The sequence below is a fragment of the Natator depressus genome, chromosome 1, assembly GCF_965152275.1.
Source record: "Natator depressus isolate rNatDep1 chromosome 1, rNatDep2.hap1, whole genome shotgun sequence".
Classification (NCBI taxonomy): domain Eukaryota; kingdom Metazoa; phylum Chordata; order Testudines; family Cheloniidae; genus Natator; species Natator depressus.
Genome location: NC_134234.1, coordinates 339,848,849 through 339,875,600, shown reverse-complemented (window position 1 = coordinate 339,875,600; position 26,752 = coordinate 339,848,849).

Below are 26,752 nucleotides of genomic sequence, written 5' to 3'. Positions count from 1 at the left end.
CTGAGGCAGACAGTCTAAGTGACTAGCCCCAGGTCACACAACAAGTCATAGGACTAGACCTGAGGCATCCTTGATTTCCAGTAGCACATGTCTCTGGGAGGGATGCTTTACTGCTAGGACCACAGGCTGCAGTGAGCTCACCCCAGAAGAGTGATCATGTACAAGCAGTGACATGGCATTTTTATTGCCATTTAAACCAATGATTCTGACCACGTTCACAAAGCAGAAGAGCTGGCTCTAATCTTCATCCAGGCCATGAACCAAATCAAACTGGAATCTCTGACTCAAGTTCAGAGAAGGACTTCTTTCTCCACTTGACTCCCCCATTCCGCCCCGTATTTCTCTTCCACCACACCCTTTTCCACTGGGTGCACTTCCAATATAGGAGTAGCAATTAGGGGAGTATTGATGGACTGCAGGAAGGAGAGCCACAAAAATGAGGAAAAACATTGATCTGGGAGCAGATCCTCAACTGGTGTCAATTGTCCTAGTTCCAAAGGTGTTGTAGGTTCAGATGTTTGTCTGTAGCTGAGTTAGAGCAGGGACCACCTCTCTTTCTGGCATGCTTTGTTAGAGACATGCAAGAAGAAAAGGTCTCCGAGGATTTTACAGTCTGAATAGGACAGACAGCACAATAAAGGATGACAACACACGGTGAGGGAAGCCAAAGATCAACACCTTGTGGGAGAACAGCATTTTTCCCAAGAAGGTTGAGCTTTAATTAAGCTGTTCAGGGTGTATGCTTTCTCTTCCCATGTGCTTGTACAGTGCCTAGCACAATGGAGCCGTAATTTCTGTTAGGTCCACAATATAGTGTGACAGGGTCGGGCCAGATGGTTATAGGAGAGTGATAGAAGGCAGATATATTAGCCCCAGATTAAGTAGGTCCCTTTTTCCCTGGGTAAGGTAACAGGGAAGGTTCCAGAACAATCAGGAACTTTCTGGAATCAATTAAGACAGGCAGGCTAATCAGGGCACCTGGGTTTAAAAAGGAGCTCACTTCAGTTTGTGGTGTGCGTGCAAGGAGCTGGGAGCAAGAGGCACAAGAAGCTGAGAGTGAGAAGGCGAACTACTGGAAGACTGAGAAGTACAAGCATTATGAGACATCAGGAGGAAGGTCCTGCGGTGAGAATAAAGAAGGTGTTGGGAGGAGGCCATGGGGAAGTAGCCCAGGGAGTTGTAGCTGTCACACAGCTCTTACAGGAGCCACCGTAGACAGCTGCAATCCACAGGGCCCTGGGCTGGAACCCGGAGTAGAGTGCGGGCCCGGGTTCTCCCCATCCCTCCATTCCCCCAACTCCCTACTTGATACCAGAGGAGTTGACCTGGACTGTGGGTTCCACCAGAGGGGAAGGTCTCTGGCCTGTTCCCCGATCCAATAGGTGGATCAGCAGAGACTGCGGGGATTGTTCTTCTTCCTTTCTCCATGCTGGCCAGCGATGAGGCTAACTGAGTGAACGGCAGATTTGAGCCACGAAAACGGCCAAACTGAGGGCTGCCGTGAACCTCTGAGGTGAGAAAATCCGCCAATAAGCACAGGACCCACCAAAGCAGAGAAGGAACTTTGTCACAATAGATAATAATACTGAACAATAAAGTAAGAGGCTAGGAGCCGATAACCCAGAAAGGAGATCAGGGCTGGAGAACTGAACATCAAAATGAGTTTTGAGAAGGGAAGTGGGGAGGAGGAGTTTCTAGGAGACCGGTGGCCATGTCACAAAAACCACATTCATGGATTCATAGATGTTAGGATCGGAAGGGGCAGGTTTGATCATCATCCAGGGGTTCTCAAACTTCACTGCACTGCAACCCCCTTCTGACAACAAAAATTACTACACGATCCCAGGAGGACAGGGGACTGAAGCCTGAGCTTGCCCGAGCCCCACCGCCCTGGGCCGAAGCCAAAGCCCTAGTCTCGCCGCCCAGGGTGGAAACCCTTGGGCCCCAGCAAGTCTAACACTAGCCCTGGCGACCCCATTAAAACGGAGTTGTGACCCACTTTGGGGTCCTGACCCACAGTCTGAGCACTGCTGATCTACTCTGACCTCCTGCCTGAGGCAGAGACCCCCACCCAGTGTAGCTGGTTGTTCTTCCTGTTGGCCGTCCCAGCGGAAGGGGAGGGGAATGAGCCATGGACACTGATCTCTCCTCGGTGTGAGCCTACTAGAGCAGGGTTAAAGCTCACTGGTGAGTGGAGATATAAGGGCCGATTTCAATGGCGCACCTGTTTTGGAGCTAAATAGAGAGACTGGTGCCTTCAGTGAACTGGCAGCTTTCATCAGCACCGAGCTACCTTATTATTAAATGCTTTTAATAGACGAGGCATAGCTGGATAGCAAACCATGTAGAGAGCATTGCGGCTCCCTCCTATCCCAGGGCCGCGGAGTGTGAGGCTGTGCTGTACAGCCAGGCCCTTAGAGTTAAACGCATTGGCTGCAGCGAGGAGACCTGCTGTTAAATGGTGACAGCAGCTGGCCGATGGATTCAGATGCTGAGGCTGCCCCCTCTGCCGTCCCTTTCGGTGGTGGTCTTCCCGCTAGCAACCGTGCTGTAACACTGCGCAGCGTGCCTGGAGGCAATTCGTGCTGCCCATCTGAAAATCAGAAGGCCTGCCGTGCCGGTCTAATGGTGGATCTGGCAGCTGGTTTCACGGCTTGTCCCAAAGTCTCATGTCGCATTGCTGGTGTTACTTTATTAGAGGTATTTCTAAGGTGCTCATCTCTCAGGTGAGGACACTGTGTCCCGCTGCAGATATAATTTGATTTTTCACCACTTCCTGGGCATTTCTTTTCAGACAAAGAACTGGACCAGGCCAGACAGCCTACGGGAACGGGAAACACTCCAGGTGTGGACTGTATCCATGTAGCATTTCTTTTTCACCTAGGCCCAAAAGCTGGCTGCTTCGATTCCTCCTCAACGTTGCCAGGACAACTGCATCCCCAAAATCTGGTGCGGGGCAAAAGTCGAAGCCAGAAGAACCACTGGAAGATTCTAAGAGCTGTCAATCCATCGCTCTTGCCTCAGGCCTGTGTTACATACAAGCTTAGGGAGTGATTGATTCTGGTGCACATCAGTGAGATTATTGAACCACCTCTGCCCTTTGTCCGGGCTGGCTTCAGATGTGGAGGGTGTACCCAAGAGCGACTTATTTGCCCAACACAAAACATTGACGATGCCTTTGAGAAGGGCAGGGAAGTTGGCATCATTCTGGTGGACGTGTCGGCTGGCATGGGGGGGCTGATCGCCAAATTGCTTCAGACTATTATTCCCTGTAAGCCCCTGGGGCGGTTTATCATGGAAATGATAATGAATCGGAGCGTCATCTTGCAAGCTGCAGACAGTCAGCCAGCTAGGCATCTCCATACCAGACTCTTTTTCAACATATATTCTTAGGACCTACCAACAATTAAGGCCGACAAGTATGCAGATGAGATCTCTCTTGCTGATGCGGGTAATGATCTACATGATAGTGAAGGGTCACAGTCTGGAGCTCTGGCTACTTACTTTCATGAGTGGAGAACTACACTCAGTGAGTCTAAGACAGTGGCCACAACCTTCCAAGTGAACAATTGCCAGGTCAATCAACCCCTTACAGTCTGTGTCGAGGATCGTCCACTCCCTTTGCAGCCAGTCGTCACTTACTTAAGCGTCAAGCTGGACCGTAGTCTAGCACATCAGCCTCATCTAGAACACTTGAAGAAAAAAAAAGATCACTTCCCCCGGTGCCTTGATCCAGAAGCTGGTAGGAACCTCCTGGAGAGCAGAGACAACTGTTGTCCAGACCTCAGTGCTGGCACTGGTATTCACTCCAGCAGAATATTATGCAGCAGTTTGGGACAGAAAATGGCATACATTTGTCGGTGATGTGGAGTTGAACACAGCCTCTTGTATCATTGGTGGTTGCCTTAGTCACATATTAGCATCTAATTTATATGCGCTGGTTTATTGTTCCCCCAAAACTTTAACCAGATGCCTTCTCCCTTAAAACTACATGCAGGGCTATGATGGATGAAAACAACCTGCCGCGTACAAGGCTGATAATGGTTCCAGCAGGTACAAATAAGCGACGCACACATCCCATCAGTCTTCCTCCAGAAGGAAGCACATACACCTGCAGTCCCTGCAGACTTGCCATGACTATCTTCGTGACATCCCTTTGTGGTGGCTGGTCGTGCACTCGTGCCTTGTGCTTCTGGCCCTGTGTCAATTTCGGATGAACAATGGGCCGACAGCTATGTCTTTGCAGAGAGGCGGGCATGCTGACAACTTCAGAAGCTCTGATTTACACCCACCTGTTTGCAAGCTGTGATGCAGGTCCTGGGCTAGGCTTAACAGGGTGCTGACTGGAATGGCAGGTGCCTGATTGCTTCGCTCCTGTTTCAGCCCTATATCAAACTGGTGGAGCGCTGCTGATTGCAATAGAGTTAATCCTGGTGTAAGAATGGGGCTCTTCATAATCCTGACCCTTTCCCTGCAGCGTACAGAGGTGACTTGAAGCAGCTGCAGCTGGTCAAATAAGAATTCCCCCAACACAGTGGAGGACCACTATAGGCATGATGGCCACCTCCTTGGGTGATACACCAGGGACTGAAGCAGGGACCTCCAAAGCTAAATCCATGAACTGCCACAGCTTGAGCTGAAGAGACACCCTCCTGTAGCGGGGCGTGTAACAGCTCAAAGCCTCTGTGGGTGGGCCCAGCGGGGGGACCTGTAACACACACTCACCAGTGGGTTATATAAGCAGCCCTGCACTCTCCCCAACCCTTGCAGGCCCAGCATAGTGTGTGCCCCTGATTGCCCAGGAGTGGAAGAGTGCTTGCGCACAGTGCCGGGCATTACAGGGATTCTGTAGGAGGCTGCCATTAGGGAGACCAGTCCCTGGTGCTGCTCTGACTTGTGTTGGGGGCTGTTTTGGCTCCCACAGCAGCACAGAAGCTGGGGTGTGCTGTGGCTCTCCAGGGGTGATGCAGCAAAGAATCTGCCCCTCATTGACTGGGCCATTGCTTGGGAGTTTAATCAGAAAAAGGAAACCAGGATTCAGCTTAAGTTTCACATTTTTTCCATCCCTCCTCTCCAAACTGGGAGAATTCATGAAAGCTGTTTTCTCTGCACCACTGGAGACTTTACACCCCCCACTCCCACCCCCACCCCCCAACATAGGCCTGGTCTACACTAGAAAACTAGGTTGGCAGAGCTTCGTTGCTCAGCTGCATGAAAAATCCGCACCCTCAGCTGTGCAGTGAAGCCGACCTAAGACCCCACGAAGACAGCACTAGGTCAACAGAAGAACTCTGCTGACGGAGCTACCGCCTCTCGGGGGTGTGTGTGGATTAACTATGCCAATGAGAGAACCCCTGCGGTCGGTGTAGGTAGTGTCTACATGGTGTTTCAAGTGTAGACAAGCTCACAGTCATTTCCTCGGTTTGCTTTTCAGATCTGCCTATTGACATTCTCCCTCCTTCCCCATCTTCCCCCTTTTTGCTGCCCCCCCACACACACACATGCTGTGGGGCACTGGTGTGACTTGGTTCTTTTTAACACTCCTAGTAGTGGGGAGACCCAGGGCTGCTTTGAAAGAAGGGAAAATAAAATAAACAGGGAGTGGGGTGGGAGAGGGGGAAGAATACATGTCAGTTTCAAACCCTGCTGCTGCTGTGGCATGCACATGGATTTCCTTTTGCTTCACACACATCAACGCCTCTTATCCACCAAAGTTATTTCCCCCTGGAGTGAACCTATCAAAGATTTTCAACCTCTCTGGAGAGAACAGTTCCAGATAACACTGGATTCCCTTGTCAATTTTTGCCTACCAGGCTCTGGCAGCATTTTATACCTGACACTCTGATCTTGACACTCACATACAAAAAAAGCGTGTGTGTATATACATCTTGTGCTGCTCCCTTCTGCTTTACAAGCGATGCAGCTGGCTTCAGACTTGCCGGCTGCAGGGAAGAATGGAGAGCAACGTTTGGCATCTATATAGCTCTCCTATTCATCCATGAATCTTACAGTGCTTTACAAACATTATGATTATTATTCTATTTAGTATGTGGCAGGCCTCTCCAAATAAGTCATGTTCCATGCCCTGCAGAACCTGGGGAAAGATTTTCAGAAGAGCTCAGGACCAGATTTCCAAGTACTCAGCACCTCCAGTTGGGGCTGGATTCTCCAAAGAACTCAGCTCCTGCTTAGGATCCTACCTAAGGGCCAGGACCCAGAGCCTCACAGGTATTTAGGGGTTTGATTTCCACAGGAATGATGTGCATAAATACCTTGAGGATCCTGCCCCAGGTGTTCAAAAGCATTCAGCACCCCCTGTTGAGACAACCACTGATTTTCAAAAGTGGAACTGAGGCGCAGAGAGGTTAAATTGACCATAATAAAGAGAGTCAGCGAAGGAGCAAACAGTAGAACCCAGGAGTCCTGAGTCCTCCACTAAAGACTAGATTGGTGGTTCACCATGTTTTCCATGTAATGCCAACCCACACAGGCAGCTTGGGATCTCTGAAGCTCAATGCATGAGCTAAAAGATACATCTCTCTTAGCAGGCTCATCAATCTCCAGGGGGCCTAACCACCACTCGAGGGGCACAGAGTGCCACTCCGAGCAAGCGTGGGGTTACATACGCCCTCTGGGCAGGGAAGTGCATCCCAACTGACTTGCCTGAAATCCCCTTATGGGCCACCACTTGTAACCCTGACCCACACACGGGCATTGGCAGTGGAGATCAAATCTGGGATTTCTGGAGCTAAATGCATGAGCTGCAAGATGCATCTCTCTTAGCCAAGGCTGTAACAGGCTCATCAATCTCTAGCCACCACTGGAGCGGGGCTTGAGTGCCACTCCCAGCAAGCAGGGGTTACAGTCGTATGGGACTCCCTTTTCCATATAAGGACCCCACTCCCGCCTAGCCAGGTCCCATTTAGCCATATCGGAAGGGCAGGGTGGTTGTGATTCCCTGACACCTGTCAGTCCACGAGCCGTAGGTTCAGAACCACTGGGCAAGGCAACCTCGCCCTAGCAGCTTGGTACTGCATGGCGACATTCTCAATGGTTTCCTGGTTGTGACCTGATGGTGGGACCCCCCCCCCCCGAGCTTTTTCTGAAGCTGGGGTTTGAGATGGCCTAGGGCCCTTTCACACTGTGCTCATGACAGAATTAGCCTCAGGGACCTGGCCTACACCCCCACGCACCCAGCATTGCTTTGTTCCGTCTCCCTGGTTCGTCAGGCTGCTGCAGGCTCTGAGAAGAGATAGCCCGGAGGAGAAGCCAGCCTCTGGGGTGGTTTCAATCAGGTCAGTCCCAGTGCATCAGCAAAGGGGATCAGAGAGAGGAAGGGGAGGCGGGCTCACTCATATGCAACCTCTACAACAACAGCTTGAGATGGAACGGTTTCTCTGCACACACACGCACACGCGTGTGTGCCACCCCGGCTCGCACACGACGTTTCTATTTACTGTCACCACACAAATGTCACCCCTGCGCGCATGCTCTACGCTCAAAGCTAGTGTGAGAAAAATTACTTCCCTCTCTCCTACCCCCGCCAAAGAGCACTTAGCTGCTCAGCTCAGCCGTGTCAGAGTCCCGTCTGCCGCTGGGATCCTGTTCTCCTTTGGACCGGACAGCAGAACCCACCGCCCACCGGAGTGCACAGGGATTGCTTTTCAACCGCTGCTCCAGGGGCCCCTTGGGCAGATGTCAGGTTTATAGAGTCATTCAGAGCGAGTCCATAGAATGGTCTGGGTGTCTGACAGAGATGCTGACCTGTGTCATTACAAGGCTGTAGCTGGAGGGTTCAGAGCTTAATTAGGCAGAACAATAAAACAAACCATTTCTAAGTAAGTGCAAAAATTCCCTCTGGCGTGTATGGCTGGAAAGTTATAGTTGGCACAGCTCAGAAAATGGAGGCATTTGGCCTTCAACCTTGTGCTTCCAAGTCAGGCTGGAACAGGAGTTTATAAAGCCCCAGCACTGATGTTGTCCCCATCGCAGGCCAAAAACAGCCCCAACATGATGCTAAAGCTAGACCAGGGCCCAAGGGGCATAGCTCTGAGCTGGATCTGCATCAGGCTGTTCTCAAAGATTAGAAGCATCCAGCTCTAGGAGGTTGATTTGATTTATAGAGTGTTATAAGGTGTTATAGAGAAAGGAGCCAGAAGCAAATATGGAGCAGGATCCAAACTTTCCCCAAATTTAGTAGTATTTGGATTCTAGGTTTTGGTTTGGATCTGAACAGCTAAAACTGACCCATCTGGAACTGGCCCCATGCAGTACTGGAGCCAGCCCCAACATGATGATTGGAACTGGTCGCTGGGCTATAAGGGGTCGTGATGTCACACTGAGTGGCACTAAAACCAGTCCTACCATGACACATAAACAAACCAGCTCCAGTGCTCTAAGTGGTCCTATATGTTACCCGCAAAAAATCTAGGGCGTCCTGCCTATGCCCTACCGAGGGCTCAAGACGTGACCCAATCAATTTAGGCATCCCCCACCTTTTTCTTCCAAGGGCTCAGGGTGTAAGGCACCTATTCTTATCCACGGGGCTCAGGAAGAAACCAGGTCAATTTACGTACCTGCCCTTTCCCTCGGGGCTTAGGGCTTTATGGGTCTGCGGAACCTTTTCCCAGTGAGAGAGCCTTCCACAGCTGCACTCTAAACATGTATTGATTAGCAACACACACAGAAGACATATACCAAGCAAATTTCTTATGCTCGCCACTTGTAACATACAGACAAAATTCACCCAATGGCCAGCCTGGATGCTCTCGTCTGGGGGGTCCAGCGATGCCTTTGCACGTCATGGTCAGGCAGAGAGGTCAGAGTTCTAGCAGCTTGATGTTAAATTCCAGTCTGGAGATGGTTCCTGAAGGACGTTGTTTTTTGTTACATTATATAGGTAAAACTAGCTACCTCCTTTAACTAACTAAACCTATCACATTATTCAGTCCCCCGAGGTAACACAATTTAACCAATCACACACTGGCACCTATGTTTTCTCCACCCTGCTCAACTCTTTTTACATTTTATCTCTCATTCCCAAACTGTAACTTATTTATGACCTTCTTTGCGCAGATGGTCAGCAGAAATTCACTGGTCAGAGCTTATCTTATCTATTTCACCAGTTCTTGGGGGCTTTTTGTTTCCTCCCTAAACTTCCCAGTGCCTGGGTGTCTCTACTTTATAACCCTGGGTGTTATGACTCTTGTTAGGGGCATTCCTGAGGTGGGGGCACCTTAGCAGCCGTGGAGCATTTTTTCCTTAATTTTAGTGGTGAAATCCCTGCGTTTCACCCAAGGCTGATTTAGTGTGGGGGTGAGTTAAATCTCAGGCCGACAACAGGAGTGGTCACACTGGAATCTGGCCCCAACAAGGCACTACATCCAAGGTCAAAGCAGGGCCAGGTCTGGCCACAGAGCCGGTGCTAGGTATTAGCAAACTAAGCAATAGCTTGGGGCCCCGAGCAGTTCAAGGGGCCCCCTATTCACTTTTTATTATAAGAACTTGTCTGGTTTAGTATTGGCAGGGGGGAGATATTCCTGCTAAGGGTCCCCTATGGGCTAGCACTGGCATTGTCTGGTCAGCTCCTCCAGGGTGCTGAAGGAAGGGGCATTGGTATGTCAGTGGAGGGCACTCTACTGAACCCAATGCCTGTGCATGGTGCCCTGGGGCACTATGGTGCTGGAAGACCCATCCTGAAAACAGCCTCCAACTACATGTGCTCATTAGAGAGTCTCCTGGTGCTTTCTGTGAGAGCAGGGATAATAACGCCAGTGTCCTGGTCAAATTCCAAATTCAGTCATTACATTCTGCCTTCCTAAATCCAACTGCAGCTGTAATTTGATCCTACTCTATTTCCCACCCTACACTGTTGCGTAGCATTGTTCTATGCTGCGAAACAGCGGCTCTGTTCCACCCCAGCGATGGCTGCTTTGCAGTGAATCATTCCCCATGTATAGCTACGGGAAGGTGTTACAGACAGACAAGTCATTATAACATGCTGAAATTAGTTCAACAAAGGGATGGGGAAGTAACTGGTAGCCTAGGCTATATAGCACTACTTAGTTTCCTGCAGCACTCCTGACTGAATTCAATAGCTCTGTTTAAAACACACAATGGTCACAGATACAGGGTGATACCTTCAAGGAGGAGAGTTTTAATTGCAACCACTGCTAAAGGCTCACCTGCCCTGTAACAAAAGACAAGAGACCTCTGCCGCTGGCTATTTCACGCTGTCCCCCCTTCCGGAGCGCCAGCATTCATCAATTCCAGGAAGATCCAATAACACTCTAAAGGCTGGACGTGAAATTGGATTATCTGGGCCTCAGCCTTCGAACAGCGGGGAGGTAACTCCCCTTGAAAGGCTGACAACAACCTCTCCACTTTGCAATTGCTGTGTGGGCCTCTGCTGAACCTTGAATGGCAAAGCGCCTGGTTATTCCGTTTCACCTTGCAGCTGCTTTGCTGTAATTGATTACATTTGTCAGCTTACTTTGTTTTAAATGTTGTGAATGGGTGCTTGCTGCAGGTGTGCGTGGACTTCAGTAGTGGCTCTGCCACAATAGCGCCCTGCTGTTCTATGCTCTGTGCTTATCAGCAGTAACAATGATTCAGGTGTGCCGAATCAGACAGAAAATGTTGCTTTATAAACCCGAAGTATGTATGCAGGGTCCAATCCATCCATCAGTTCGCTTATCCAATCTACCAACAGGCACTGGGGAGACAGAGAGAGACAACAGGTAACAATCACAGTATCATGGTAACCAGGAGAGAGAGGGCTCAAGTGGCTTGTACGCGATCAGATCCCGGAGATGGGCACATAGCCACACACACCGCTTCCCCGGGCTGTAAGCAACAATCAAACCCAAAAGGGCACATGTCACAGTGGAATAACAGCATTATTATTATTTGTATTCGTGTCGTGTTGGCAAATCCCAGTCAGAGCAGAGCTTGCTCCTTTTCTTCAAAGCTGTAAGTCGTCTGGCTATCTGAGAGACCCAGCTGTGCCCCTCACCCCACCGCAGCACCTGCATTTGACAGTGAGGCACCACGGTCATGAAACTCCCATGATGCACCACGCGGCTTAGGCAGAGGGGAGACTGCCGGGCATCATGGGCGAGGCAGTCTAGCCGAGGAGCCCAGCCCATGGGCGAGAATGGGAGCCTAAAACACCTAAACTACAATTCCCATGAGGCACCACCACAGCATAGGCCAATGCGGTTTAATGTTGAACTGACTCGAAATAAAATGTTTGAGCTCATTTTAACAAACCAACATTTTCCAGACAGAAAATCAAAAAAGTTTGGCAAAATCAAAAATGTTTCCCCTGGGGAGTCAAGGTTCTCAGCCAGGCACCATTATTAGACTGTGCCCTGCTGCAGCTGTTGAGAGGGTGCTGTTCATGGGACTTGGGGGTGACCTTGACCTCACAGTGGGGAAGCTGTCGCTTATGTCACCTCCGATGCTCATACAGAGAGACAATAGCTAAATGGAAGGGGAGGAGAAGGCAATCGGAAATCGTGGTGCACAGTCTCCTTTCTCTTTATCTGAGTCAGTTCGGGTGATCCATGTCCATTTCACCCCCTTTACAGAGCGAGTTCCCAGCCATTTCTCTTTCATGGACACGTGCTGGGTAATAACACGAGAGGACTCCATGTTCTAAAGCTAAACTGGACCTTTATTAAGAGAACTATTTAAGGGACTCTGCAACTACAGCGAGCATTCCTGGCATGTGCAAACAGCCTGATTTCCTGCTGTCTCCTCCAAACTCTTCCCTCCTGTGGCGTTTGCTCCTCCCGCCAAACTCCACGCAGGTTGCTACATCTTATGCTTCTCATTTTCAAACAGGGACTGGGGAGAGAGGTGATGTGTACACAGTGCATGCAAGTGACACTGTGCTGGACTTGTGGGGAGGCACAGAGCAGCCATCTCAGCTCATTTAATCACGGCTAAAATATGATAGGCCCAATCCACCAAGTCCGGATCTGGATCTGAGCTGCCACAACATTCTGGGAACTGCCCTTTGTTTGCTGAACTCTTGTGCGAGAGCCAATCACCAGACCTGGAAACATCCCAAATGGAAAATATTTACTGACTAATGTATGGAAAACAAAGTTCATTTCAGCAGAGACTACACTGTGGAACTCACTAATCAATGGAGACTATGGTTTAATCTAAGCAGCTGTTCAGTGAACGGTATTAAGGTAATAATACTGATCGCAAGACTCTTCCAGAGCAGGTGTTTGGATAATGATGGCAGCCCATTATACCAAGGTGGAAACTGAGACCAAGAGGAGTGAAGTGGCTTGACCTAGGCTACCCAGAAAGAACCTATCCTACTATCATTCCACTGATTTTTAGAGCCCTGCAAACCTGAAAATATCCCCTTTATATCCGTGTTTGCGGAGCAGATGCGGATACAAAATTTACTCTATTACAGAGGTGCTTTAATTAGTGTTTAATTGCAGTGTAGACATTTGGGCTTGGGCTGGAGCCTGGCTCTAGGAATCTGCCTTGTATTTAGCTGTGACACTGAGTCCCTTCCCAGACCTGAAGAAGAGCTCTGTGCAGCTTGACTCTCTCACCAGCAGAAGTTGGTCCAGTAAAAGATATTACCTCACCCACCTTGTCTCTCTAACACCCTGGGACCTACATGGCTACAACAACACTGCACACAATTTGTTATGGAGTCAGGTACTGATAGTGGAAGGGTCAGGCCAGGGCAGCCTTCATAACAAGGGGAAGCTAAACAAGCAAAAGACGCCCGTGGAAGAAGAAAGCAGGGGGATTGAACCTTAGACACCATAGCAAATGGATTAGTCGGCCAAAGGCCCAAGATGAGCTGAGCGGTTCCTCCATGGAAAAAGAGACCTGAATGCCACGAAAACTCTCTCTCAAGTGCATGAAGCAGGCACTTGGGCCTAAAACAGGCAGGAGTGTGGCTATAAATGTGGGGAAGAGGCATTTCCATTTTAAAGGCTTTTCTTTTGCATCATCTGTTCAGTCTGCTGAGAAACATAATTTTACTTTTGCAGGCATTTTCCTGTCTTTCCCACTCCCAGAGTAGTAAAGGACCCAAAAGATGCTGATGCTGATTTGTGTTACAGTAGTCCCTAGAAACCCCAACCAAGATCAGGGCCCTATCCTGCTGGGTGCTGCGCACATAGTCCCTGCCCAAAACAGTTTACTGTCCATAGACAAAAGAAATATTTTTATCCCCGTATAACAAATGGGGAGTTGACATCCAGATAAAGTGACTTGCCCATGGGCATGCAGGAATGATGTAGCAGAGGCAGGAATTCACCCTAGAGTTTTTTCCATCACAGTCCAATGCTTTAATCACAAAACCATCCTTCTTTTCTGTGCCCCCATATGAAAGTATCCAGAGCATCCTATCTGATTTAGCTCGGCTGCTTTATCCCCATGTATCTATTCTAAAGGTCAGGGACACTGTACTTCGGAGACAATGAATAACCACAGAGAATCTCTGCTGAATGGCTTCTGTCAGCATTTTCTTTTCCTTGGATAAGAACAGATGCGTTTTCATATCGCTTATAAAGGGGATTAGGAATCTTAAGAGATGGAGGGAGAATTCAAAGCATGCCTGTTGTTTGCAATTACTGTGGATTTCTGTTCTAATACAATCTTATATTTATACAGCAACTTTAATCCCCAGGGATCCCAAACTGCAATATACACAGTATACAAGAGGGAATGCTTCACCCACTACCAAAATGCAGCCAGCTCTGGGCTGGAACACGGCAGCTTTTTGAGAGCATGCAGCAACACCAGCAGTTTAGGATAGGGAGTGAAGGATGGTTTTGTATTCAGCTGAAACTGCAAGGGGGAAATTTTAGGTAAGACTGAAAGGCAGGATTTCGAAGTAATAACTGTTCAACTAGCAGTTGGAAAAGGGCACCAGAGCTAAAATCTTCTTGGACTGTAAGCTGTGTGGGGCCAGGAGCATGTCTGACGTGCCGCAGCGATGGCACATCTAGTCCTGTCTGCTGATGAGAAGGGAAGAAGTGCTGCAAAGAGGCCAGGGTGGAGCACCTTTCTTCCGCAGAGATAAGCCATTCTAATGATCCGTGTTCAGAAGGTCTCTGTGTGGCAGAAGCCTTATCACATGGATCTAGGGTGACCAGATGTCCCGATTTTATAGGGTCAGTCCCGATATTTGAGGCTTTTTCTTATATAGAAGCCTATTACCCTCCGCCCCCCTGTCCTGATTTTTCACAGATGCTGTCTGGTCGCCCTGCATGGATCTGTTCATTTGGCAAATCTCTAAGTAGCATCTCTCCAGGGGGAAGGCATCCTAACTGCGCTGGAGATATGGAATTCCTCAGCAGGAGATAAGGGGGAGATTGCATCGCAGGCGAGTGGCAGAGTTGAGTTACGAGCCCTAGGCCGTGTGCTGATAAGACCCAAATCCCGCTTCGCATGGTTATTACAGAGAAGAGATCTCTGGTTTCCCGTCCACAGAACTCTCCCTCAAAGGCAAGGCTCCTCGGTGGTCTCCTGGAGCAGCTGTGACCTGCTAGTGTCTCCTGAACTTGCTGTTCTGTTCTCAACTGGCCCTTTTCTAGGGGACCCTTCTGCCGAAGAGAATGAGACAGGAGTGGAGGAGGGAAGTAAAAAGGGGAGACAAAATACTAAAGGAATAATATTTGTACATTGATCCCAGTTCCTTTTACCCCAAATAGAATCCTAAACTAGATTTATCCCGAATCACTGCAATGCAGATAGCTCTGGGGTGGTGGAGAACAACCAGACAACACACACCACTAGAAAGAAGGGGACATTTTTGGCCTAGGACACGGGGGTGTGAAAACATCCTGTTGGATCTTTAACAACCCCGCAGAGCAAACAGGAGCTTGACATTTGAGCATCTTGCCCCAAAGCCCCCGTGCTGTGAACTGCATGGTATTTAATGTCTCTGTCTTCAAAGGATAAATTGACTCTACCAGGGGAGAGAACCTGCAGTCCCAGGGAAGCCAGGCTATTGCTATTATTTATATAGGGCTGCGGGTATTCAGAGTGCCTTATGGACAGCAGAGAGATAGGGCAACCCCCCTGTCCTGGATCACTTATTGGCTAATGATTACAGTGGCCTTTTCCTAAGAGGTGCAAGGCACCTGCAATTCTAGGGCTGGGTAGGTGTAACGGGGTCTACAAACCCCATTCTGAGCATAGACAAAGAGGGGAGAAGAACCTCTCCTGTTTACAAGTAAGCAGCTTGATCACTCCCCCCGCCCCCACAGCTGCCATAGCTGCCAGTCATGGAGACAGGCACCCACAGCTGTGGCCAATAGAGGAAACAAGGATTGCTATAAAGCAGAGTACAGCAAAGGAAAAGAAGACAGAAAGATGTGGGACAGGAAAGGGGTGACAGCCCTGCACCAAGCTGTCTCCAAGAAAGTAACCAAGGGACTTAGGCAGATTGCAAGCCATAAAATTGAGGGCTGCTAATCTTAATTAGAGGGGAAGGTCCAGGAATTGACCTGATTGAATGTGAGCTAAGGAGGGTTAGCCAGGAGAAGCTGGGGCCCCTCGAAAGGCAACACTGAGAGACCATGACAGTGGGAAATGGCTTTCCCATCCAGGGAGAGTTTTTGAGCTTTTGAAGAATGTTCCTGCCCCGAAACAGGACAAAATGTCAAAATCTCAACAATGTGACCCAAAATCTGGTAAAGAATCAGGTCAAATCATTTGGAATATATCATGGCGATTTTGACCTTCTGGTCAATTTTTTTTTACTAGAAATTAACTTACACTGCTAAATGAAATGTCATTTTGAACCAATAAATGGAACTTTTTTGTTTCAAAAACGTCCCAATGGGGAGTTTCAACTTACTGAACTTATTTTTTTTTTTTTCAAAACAGGAAATTTGTCAAAAGTGACCTTTTTTTCCGTAAACAGTTTTGATGAACTGGCATTTTCCGATGAAGAAAACTATTTGTTGCAAAATCCCTGAATAGCTAAGGGGTGCCTAGCCCCTGCGCTGGCTCTCTGCGCAACCAGAATATGAGGGATGCAATAATGATTTTATTGCTCCTTCTCCAGAGACCCTGAATTAAACACCTCTGGCAATCTCAAGTAATACAGCTCTTCCCAAACTCAAGGCAATACCATCTTTAGTGCACCCTTCCCTCACCCCCCCCCCCCCGCCCATTGCTTCTGCCACTTACGTTGCTGAGTTTTTGTCCTTGTTTTGATCTTTTCGCTTTAAATTATGTCCATTGCTATTGTGTAAATCCCATCCTTGGATATAGTGTTATATTGCTTATCATCCCTGTGAGGTAGTATCCCCATTTTACAGATGGGGAAAACTGAGACATGATGAGGTTGAAATACCAGTGCTTTACAGGCATTCCTTAACCCTAACAACTGCTCTGGGAGCTAACAATCCTAAGCATTATCATCCCTACTTTATAGCTGGGGAGACTAAGGCCATGTCTATTCTACAGAATTATGTCAATTTAAGTTATGTCGGGGTTCAGCTGCTGCAGTTATAACATCACTTGGGTGTGTCCACACTACAATCTTGTGTCGGTGGTGCGCGTCCTCGCTAGGAGTGCTTGTATCAATGCAGAGAGCAGTGTACCGTGTGCAGCTTGCCACCATGTAGCGCAGGCAGGGACGGATTTCTAATTAGGCATAGTAGGCACGTGCCTAGGGGCGCTGGCATTCTAGGGGCACCTAAAAGTTAAAAGTGGATTAAAAGATAATACATACAGCTTCCCCCATGGGCAGCCAGGCTCCTGGCGTGGGTTGGTGGCTGCCCAGCATGTGGGGCTGCAGCAGGTTGAGCATCCGAGTAAGCCTGCCTGGGGTGCTGTGAGCCGTGGCCAGGCGGGGCGGCTAGTGGGAGTGTCCCAGCCCCTTCCCAATCTCGGCCACCCGCTGCCTCTGCCCCGTGCCAGGAAGGGGCGTGGCGGGTGCCCCATTCACTTACATGGGCAGAGCCGGAGCACGGCTGCTGTGCCAGGCTGCAGGAGGGATGGAAGACACCTGGGGACTGCTCACTGTGGGGAGAGGCACAGGCCCCTCCTTGCGCCTCATCTGGGGCGGGTGGGCTGCACCGCGGCTGAGAGTGCCATGTGTGGCAGAGGGTCTGGTGCCTTCCTGGGGAGGCTGTGTTTATATTTCTTTTTGTTTCAGCTGGAGGCGGGGGGGGGGGGTGCTGAAGATGCTCTGTCTAGCGTAAGGTGTAAATCCGGCCCTGAGCGCAAGGTGTTTTGGGAAGGTTTTGCAATGCCTCATGGGGCCAAAAAGAGTCATTCAGAGGTGACTGGGAGCATGGGTTCAGATTCCCATAATGCAATGTTCTCCATCCCATAATTTCATCTGCATCCCATAATATTTCACACCTCTTTTCAAAATCACCCCCATAAACCCGTGTGTCCCTCCTCTCTGTCCGCCATCTGTGACAGAAGCATGGATCTTGCAGAGCTCTGTGCTGTTGTGAGGAGCGCTGGGAGCCTGGGTCACCTGATCCTGCAGTTTTTGTAGAGACACAAGAGGAGCCGTGGGGAACATGACGATTCCTTGGATACTAGATTGCTGTGGGACATAGAAACAATTCAAGGTTGTTGGTGGCAGTCACGGAGCAGCTTTAGCCGGTGGCACACCCGTTCTGGGCCTGAGAAACAAGCACTGAGTGGTGGGATCGCCTTTTCGCGCAGGTTGGAACAAAGAACAGTGGTTGCAGAAATTTCAGATGCGCCAGGCCACATTCCTGGACCTGTGTGCGGGGCTCACCCCAGCCCTCCAGCGCAGGGACACCAAAGTGAAATCTGCACTCACAGTGGAGAAGCAAGTGGTGATTGCATTGTGGAAACTTGCAACGTGCGATTGCTACCGATCAGTTTGCAGTTGGGAAATCCACCGTGGGGGTTGCTGTGATGCATGTGTGCAGGGCCATTAACCGCCTCTTGCTTCAAAAGACTGTGACTCCGGCAATGTGTAGGACATAGTGGATGGTTTTGCAGCAATGGGGTTCCCAAACTGTGGTAGGGTGACAGATGGCACACATATCCCCATTTTGGCACCAGACCACCTTGCCACAGAATACATCAACAGAAAGGGCTACTTTTCTGGGGTATTGGAAGCACTGGTTGATCATCAGGGATGCTTGACCAACATCAGTGTGGGTTGGTCAGGGAAGGTGCATGACGCGCCCATCTTTAAGAACACAGGACTGTTCAGAAACCTGCAAGCAGGGACATTCTTTCCCAACCGGTGGATTACTCCTTGCCCTCATGGCTCAAGAAGCCATACACTGGCCACCTTGAGAGCACCAAGGAGTGCTTCAATTACAGGCGGAGAAGGTGCAGATGACAGCTGAATGTGCCTTTGGTGGTTTGCTGGTGGTTTGGAAGGGTTGCCGGCACTGTCTACTCACGGGATTAGACCTCAGTGAAAAAAAAATTCCAATGGTTATAGCTGCCTGCTGTGTCCTGCATATTACCTGTGAAGCAAAGGGGGAAAAGTCTCTGCTGGGGTGGAAGGCGGAGGTGGATTGGCTGTCTACTGACTTTGAGCAGCCAGGCTCAGGGAGGTTTTGAAAGACCAGTTTAATAGTGAGCCAAAGTCGCGTGTGTTCCTGCAGTTTGCTCTACCTGTCCTTGGTCATCTGCATTCCTGTATAAACTCTCGGGTGAATGCTGTGTCGGTAATAACACAGCACTGTCAATGCACCTATTAATACTGTCTATGAATGATGTCAGCACCACCCAGCATATACTGTGAACTCATAAAGGTTAATTATGTTTCCAAAACCAGAGTTTTATTCTATAACAATGCAAATAGAAAAACATTTATAACTTAATAAAACTTAATAAATTAAGGGAAAAGAACTTATGAAGGGGAAAGAACAGTCATTTCCATTCCAGATACATATACACCCACGGTGTCTCTCACAGGTCAGTGTATGTGCGGCTGTGAATGACTTTAAGGGATGGAGTGGTAGGGGCAGAGCAGCGGCCCCTGATGCCATGCAAGATGTTGACAGGGGGCATAGGGAGGTCCCAGGATGCAGTTCTCTCTGGGCTGCAGAGGGAGGTGAGCATAGGATTGTTGAACCTGTAGGTCCATCAGCATCTGCAGCATGTCTGTTTGCTCCCTGAGAAGTGCAAGGATCTCCTATTGCACATCCCTGTCCTTCTCCTGTGCCTTTCTCCTCTCCGGTCCATCCCTGTCCATGTTGCCTGCAAGGGTGATACTCCAAACCCTGTGCTCGTTGTGTGAAGCAGCAGAGGCTGGCAGGGTCTCTTGGAACATGTCATCCAGAGCCCTCTTCCTTCTCCTAATCTGAATTAGACGCTCCACCACTGTGGCGAGTGGCGAGACCCTCAAGGCCCTATTTGCTGCTGCTGAAGATACAATACACAGAAGTACCATTGTCAGTGTCTTCATGAGATAAATCGAAACTTAGGATACTGAACTTACTCCCCTTGATCCACACAAGTTGTAAGCACTACATTCTCACTTCTCCTTGGGATTTATACAGCAGCCATGGTAAGTATGGCCCTGGGGCAGGATAGCTCACGGGTATAAGTATATGTGAATAGTGCAACTGAACTGAATACTGGCATTGTTTTCCCCAGATGGCGGTGATTTTAGCCGATATCTCACTCCTGAAGGTAACGGAGGCTGAAAGAGAACAGCTCCTGCAGGTATCAGGGTGCTGCCCAGGACCATATGCTGCTAGCCTGTGGGCTGCCGTGCTTCCCGCTGAAGTAGTTGCTGTGTGGCGTGGGAAAGTGTCCTACCATGGCGGAAGAAGTAAGGCAGCCCTCCCCAGAAATCTCTGGCAGAGGATTGCAGACTACCTGCAGGAAAGTTTCATCAAGATATCTACGGAGGATTCCCAGACATCCCCGTGCATATAAACAGAGTGCTCCGCAGGGCCCTCTCTGCATCACTTAAAAGGGGATGAGAAGCAGATAGCAACTCTCCCTCCATTGGTTGTCTCACTACCTCTTCAAGCACAAGTAAAAAAGATTAAAATCAACAGAGGCATCCTGCTACTTTGGGGGTTCCATCCCTATAATTTCAAAGCAAATTTACCAAAGATTCCTTCTCCAGCCTGTAGGGATTGCCCAGGAGTCAGTTTAACTATGCTGCTCGGGGTATGGATTTGTTACACCCGAGTGACATAATTAAGCAGACCTAATTTTCTAGCGTAGATTGGGTTTAAGGGACTTGATCAAGGTCACTCACACAGCACGTCCAGAAGCAGGATTAGAACTCAGAAGTCTTTGGATTTTAGCCCAGTGCTCTGGACCACACTGCTTCTTAGCTACACCACTCATAAGTATCTAGGTATTCCATAGGTAGGCGGATTACAGCACTAGAAATGTCTTACCCAAGTCCACACAGCAAGCCTGTAGTATAAATCAGAAGCTCTAGCTAGTGTCTACTGGTGCCAATCAACATACTAGCTAAATTCCTGGCTGCCAGGCCTGTGCTTGGTTCACTAGCCTACACTGCTTGTCTTCTCCCTGTAACTAAATCAAGTCTCCTTGTGACTAGGGGAACAGAATATCTGCAGGCAGCCTCTTCACCGGATAAGGTTACCACCTGTAAGATCTGGGATTTGACACACAATAATAGCTGGGCTGCAGTCATTTACAAGGAAGTAATTCCCACTGAGGGATTCCAGTGACCTTATAAACTGAGCGAGTGGAGCTTGTTGGCTCAGGTCTTCCCAGGCTGGAATTAATTCCCTGTGGTGCTCTGCAGTCTGTTTGGTGCTATTGTGGCTATGTAAGCGGTATATATAAAAGAAGGCTATTTTACCCAGTTGTATTAAATTGTATTAAGGTAACTAGATTAGAAGTAATTGCAACTATTAAAATGAGCTCATCTCAGAGAAGAAAAAAAATCGTTCCCGGAGCCAGTGTTTGGCTCTTCTGAATTGCACAATCCCTGGCATGCTTCTGCAGCTGACATGTTTGAATGCGCTAATGAAATCATAATCCACTGGGGGTTTTCACAGTGACTTGTGATATTAAATTTCTCACTATACTTGGCCCTTAAAGGTCCAATTGCACTTTACACAATGGATTAGGGTTCTTTTAGTGCCTGTGTCCATATTCTACTTTCTGAAAATCGATTACATTCTGCATTTCTAAATTCTCCTTATAATTTCAATTGGATTGTGTACTCTTCTTTGCTCCCTGTCCAGTACTGTGGCGTAGAATTATAATGAGCTGTTCATTACACCACAGGGCAACTTCAAGGCAGTGTTGGATGAGGTGATGGCTACATGTTGATGTCAGATAAGAGGAGGTGTTGTGGTTAAACCCCTAGACTGCATTCCAGAAGCCCAGGGTTTATTTCCCAGCTCTGCTGTAGCCTTCCTGTGTGACCTTATGCACACAGATCTGGCCCGGTCTACCCACACATTTCGAACGGTTATAACTGTTTTGTTTCTTGTGAAATAGCTGTACTAGCACGCTCTCTAGTATGAATGTTACAAAGGTAATTTATAGCAGAATAACTTATTCCTCTGCCCATTAGGAATAAACTCTGCTGGTGTAACACACCTGTATACTGGTATAACTGAGTCCACACTAGGGAACGCTGATCTGCTATCTCTATAAAGGAACCCTTAAAGCAGTACAACTTTCTAGTGCAGACAAAGCCTTAGATTACCTGCGCCTCAGTTCCCCATCTGTCGTGTGAGGATAAATACATTACAGATTGTGAGGTGTTCAGATACTGCGGTGACAGGGGGCCATAGAAGGATCCCAAAGTAGCTTTCTCCTGCCCTTTGTCTCTCGTCTGTTTAGAGTGGAAGTTCTTTGGGGCAGGGACTGTCCCTTACAATGTGTCTATACGGGACCTAGCACACCAGGGCTTTGATCATGGCTGGGGCCTGTGTGTAATACACGTAATACTAATGCTGCCACTCTTGCTATGCCAGGACTCTACGGAGTGCGTTGGGCTGTCAGGGTCCACTCTTGGGAATGAAGGGAGCACCCCTGACTCAAAAAGCATCTGTATGAGTCCCACAACCTATTTGTCCGCAGGAAGAGCCGTAGCTGCTCCATCCTGAACTCCAGCAGCACCTAAGGTTACGTCTACACGGCAATAGAAAACCCGCAGCTCTGAGTCTCAGAGCCCGGGTCCGTTGCCTTGGGCTCGTGGGGCGCAGGATGCGGGGCTAAACATTGCAGAGTAAATGTTCAGGCTTGGGCTGGAGCCCCGGCTCTGAGATCCGCGCCCCGCATGGGGTTTCAGAGCCCAGCCTGAGCCTGAGCATCCACGCTGCAGTCCGAGCCCGAGTCAGCTGACCTGGGCCAGCCACAGCTGTGCTGTGGGCATAGGTGCCGGAACAAGGGGCCCTGGCGGCTTGAAGCAGTTTCCATCATACACAGGCTTTACAGTTTGGTTCAAGGGCTCTAAGCCCCTCCCTTCCCCCACTGTACAGATTGTTCCAGCAGCCCCGGCTGTGGGTCTTTTCTTGCAGTGCAGGCGTACCCCAAAAAGCCACACCCGGCAGAGTGAATGAGCTCCTCACTTCCTGCATGGCTGGCCGGTGTAATTACCACTGCCTGTACTTGTTCTGAATGTGGATCCTAATGAGATATAAGTGGCAAAGAAATAAGTTGTAAATGCTGATGTGAGCTGCTGCTGAAGAAATATACCCTGGAATAAAAGAAATTGGGGTCATCACCTGATTATACTTAGTTAATGCAAGTTGTTGATTAACTTGTGTTTACATGAGTGGTCACAGCTCCTGCCTCCATAGGAGGTTTCTATCTTCCTCTCAGCAGACTGGCTGAAATGAATCTATTCATTGGCTTTCATTGCCTGGAGTAAACTCTGGGTCCCTCGGCAGTGGCAGGCAGCAACGGTGACGGTAATCCCACTTTGCACTGATGTGCAGCTTTGCTCACGATGGGAGGATCTTCATGGACTATGTGAAGGTAGAATCATGCCCATTTCGCAGATGCAGAAACTGAGGCACGCTGAGGTTAAAGGCCCATTCCCACTCCCACTGAAGTTAATGGGAATTGTGTCATTGATTTCAATAGGCACAAGGCCTATATAAGGAGGAACACTGATACGGTGATTAAGGCACTGGACTGGGACTCAAAAGACATAGGTTCAATTCCTGGCTCTGGCATAAACTCCTTGTGTGACCTTTAATGGGAAACTGAATCTCGTAGTTTGAGGTTACCATGCCTGAGCTTGCCATCTGTAAAACAAGGATAATAGTACTTATGTTTGCCCACTCGCTGTCTTTTAAACTAGGAGAGTGTGTCTTATATTGTATGTATTTGCAACACTTCGCACAATGGGGATCTAATCTTGGGTTGGGCCTCTTGCTGCCGATACCAACATTAAATAATAATAAGTGATTTACCAAAAGTCACAAACAGCGTCATTAGCAGAGTCTAAAGGAGCAGCCAGGTCTCCTGACTCCCCATCCCTTGCTTTAACCATTAGACAATGCTGCCCCTCTTAATTTGAACAAAGTACTGTGAAGGAAAAACCCCTCACAAGTGGGAAAATGAGGATTTAACCCCTCTCATGCCAGTCCCTGTCTGAACTCCCTACACATACACAGTGCCTTGAGAACAGATTTTCATTTGGTCACCCAGTTCATTATGTGTATGAACCACATTGACATTGTCTATCTCATTTAGAACATAAGATCCTTGGGACAAGGACCACGTATTACTTTTCACCGAGACCCCTAATGCTGCTTAATAAATCCAAATAAAAATACTTAGGGCCAAGGTCTTAACTTTCATTGGAAGCGGTAATTCAGCAATACCCTTTAACTCCCTAGATAAGCTTTTACCAATCAGTTAAACTATTAAATACCTCATAAGATGACCAACAATCCTGCCCTGCCACTTTGTTTTACAGAATTAACCCATGGAACTCTCTGCCACAGGATAAACTGACACGACAATGTAACGACGAAACACACAACACCTTTCTTGAAAACTGCCTAATCCCTACTCATTCTTCCTAAAATAAGGTTGCTGCTTTGTAGGAACTTTTTCCCAGCATGCTTTAAAGGGGGCTGGCACTTTAAATTGAGCAGCACAAGGCAGCTACGGTTTTAAAGCAGCCATTTTGTAACTGTTGTATCTTCATCTCCTCTAGCTAGTAAGTGCTCTTAGCTCCTGTTATGTTTTCGCCCTCTTCTTATTCCTGAGGAGAGGGCACATTCCCACCAAGGCCAAAAGCTTTGTAAGATTATGTGTCTGTATAGGGCAAATGGGAGCATCCATGGTGGGACCAGTGGTTTGATCCAGTATGGCCATGGACAAATACATAATTTACCACAGCCCCTACCTTGCTCCAGAGTTCAAACCAGATCTTTTGGGAAGTTCCAGATTTGTTTAAATCATTTCCTCCATCTTTCCAAGGCCTGGCTAGAAGCAGAAATGCCAAAGTACCGTGAGAGAGGCTGTTCTCTTGATGTGTGTCTCCTGACTCTGTAGGCCCGAGAGGACTGATTCTCCCCTCCTTTATGCAGCTCTAATTCTACTGAGGTCAATGGGACAGCACTTCAGGTGGTGTAAATCATCATCGCTCCATGGACTACAATGGACACACCAACTGCAGAGGCCTTGATTCTGTGAGGCAGCCCTTGTAGCGAGGAAGGATTGTCCAGTGGTTAGGGCACTAGGCTAGGACTTGGGAGACTCAGGTTCAGTTCCCTATTCTATGACCGCCCTCAGGGCAACCAGGATTGTTGGTCATCTCGTGATCCCCAGCCTCCAGCATGAGGGAGATTTGCATGTGCTTAACTGGGTGTCAGCTCCCTAACTCTGGGAGCCTGTTAGCCCATCAAACACTCTCCTATACCAGCCCTGTCTTTGCCTTGCAGGTTAACAATAGGAGCACCTGAGTCCCTTTGAATCGCTCTCCTGTGATATCCAGCTCCTGACACTGGTTATCCACAAAAATCCCAGTTGCTTGGCCCCCAAAGCAGCAGTGTGACTCGGTTTACTAGTTTTACCTTAAACCACCGCTCTTGTAAACTGCACAGCACCTGTGAGCAATTATAATAAAACAAAAGTAGGTGTATTTAAGAAAGAATGGAGAGTTAACTAAAACCGAGAGAGAGTAGTGGAAACAAACCGTTACACCACAAAACAAAATCATAAAACGTGAACCTGAGTCCACATTTATCCATAGTTACCTTTCCTATCTAATAAAGTAGGTGTTCCCACCCAAAATTCAGTCTGTTGCAGAGCTGGCTGGATTCACAGAAACCAGGATCCATTTTTTCATTAGAACATTTCTGCTTCCCAAGGTGTCTCCTCAGTGAAAGGACACCTCATGCCTTTCTCTGTTATTCTGAGACAGTTTTTTGTCTTTATTCATGTTCCTTTTTTTTTTTTTTTTTTTTTTAACTTCTGAGAGGTTTTGACTGTTTGCAGTTGTCTGATGTTTTTTCCTTTGTAAGTCTTGGGATGGGGCAAGGCTAGACAATTGAGCCTTGCCTGCATCACTGGCTAAACAGGGCGGGGTGACAAATCTCTCCTGCTTGAATGGGCCACCATTGACACACATTATTCCCAAGTGACTAAAGCCAGGTTTACACTCAAAAGTTACGTCAAGCCCGCTGTGTCACTTTGAGGTGTGAAAAATCCACACCCCTGAGCAAGGGACGTCATTATACCAACCGTAACCCTCCCTGCATGTAGACAGCACCATGTTGGCAGGAGAGCTTTGCCCACCATCACCTAGCTGCCTACATAGCTACCGTCTCTCATGGAGGTGGAGTTATTAAGCCAACGGGAGAGCTCTCTCCAATCGGCTTAGAGCGTCTTCACCAGACGCGGTACAGTGGTGCAGCTGCAAATTTGTAGTGTAGATCTGCCCCTAGTTAAGCAGACTTAACCCCCCGTGAAATCTTCCGTCAACTTAGCTACTGCCTCTCGGGGAGGTGGATTAACTGCGCTGATGGGAAAATCCCTCCTGTCGCTGTAGTGAGTGTCTACACGGAAGGGTTGCTGCAGCAGCAGCAACTGTCCCGCAGTAGATTTTCAAGTGTAGACAAGCCCTAACTTTTACTTCAAGTCCATAAAGCATACTGTCAGTATAGTTATATTATTCCTTAAATATTGCCCATATGTACATCTTGCAAGGATTATGACTCTTTAAAAGTTACGAGCTTTCTGGAGATACCTTACTTGCTACCTTTTATGGATACCTATCCTGCAGGACGTGTGTTTGGTGTCGTAAGTTTGTCAGGTCTGATATCAAAGTTGTTTGCAAAGATCGGGACCCTTTTCAAAGGAGCCTCTGTATCACATGCTCTACCAAAGATTTCCTGTGTGACCTTGGTCAAGTCACTTTGTTTCTCTGTGCTTCAGTTTCCCATCTGTACAATGGAGATATTAGCTCTTCCCTACCTTATATGGGGTGTTGTGAGGATAAATACAATAAAGGCTATGAAGTGCTTTGATACCTCGTGATGTGCTATAAGAAAGCTCCATGTAATTATTCCTCCTATAAGTCTAGCTACTTATACAGCCCTCATTACCACAGTATCTGAGCATGTCATAGTCCTTTATGGATTTTATCCTTCCCCATGAAGTATTCTCTCCGTATTACTGATGGAGCATGGAATACAGAGAGACTAAGTGACTTATCCAAGGTCACACAAGAAGTCCCTATTAGGGCTGGGAATTGAACCTGGGTCTCAGGATTCCTAGTCCAGTGCTCTACCCACTAGACCATACTTCTTATGGCCTTTCAACAGCAGTGACT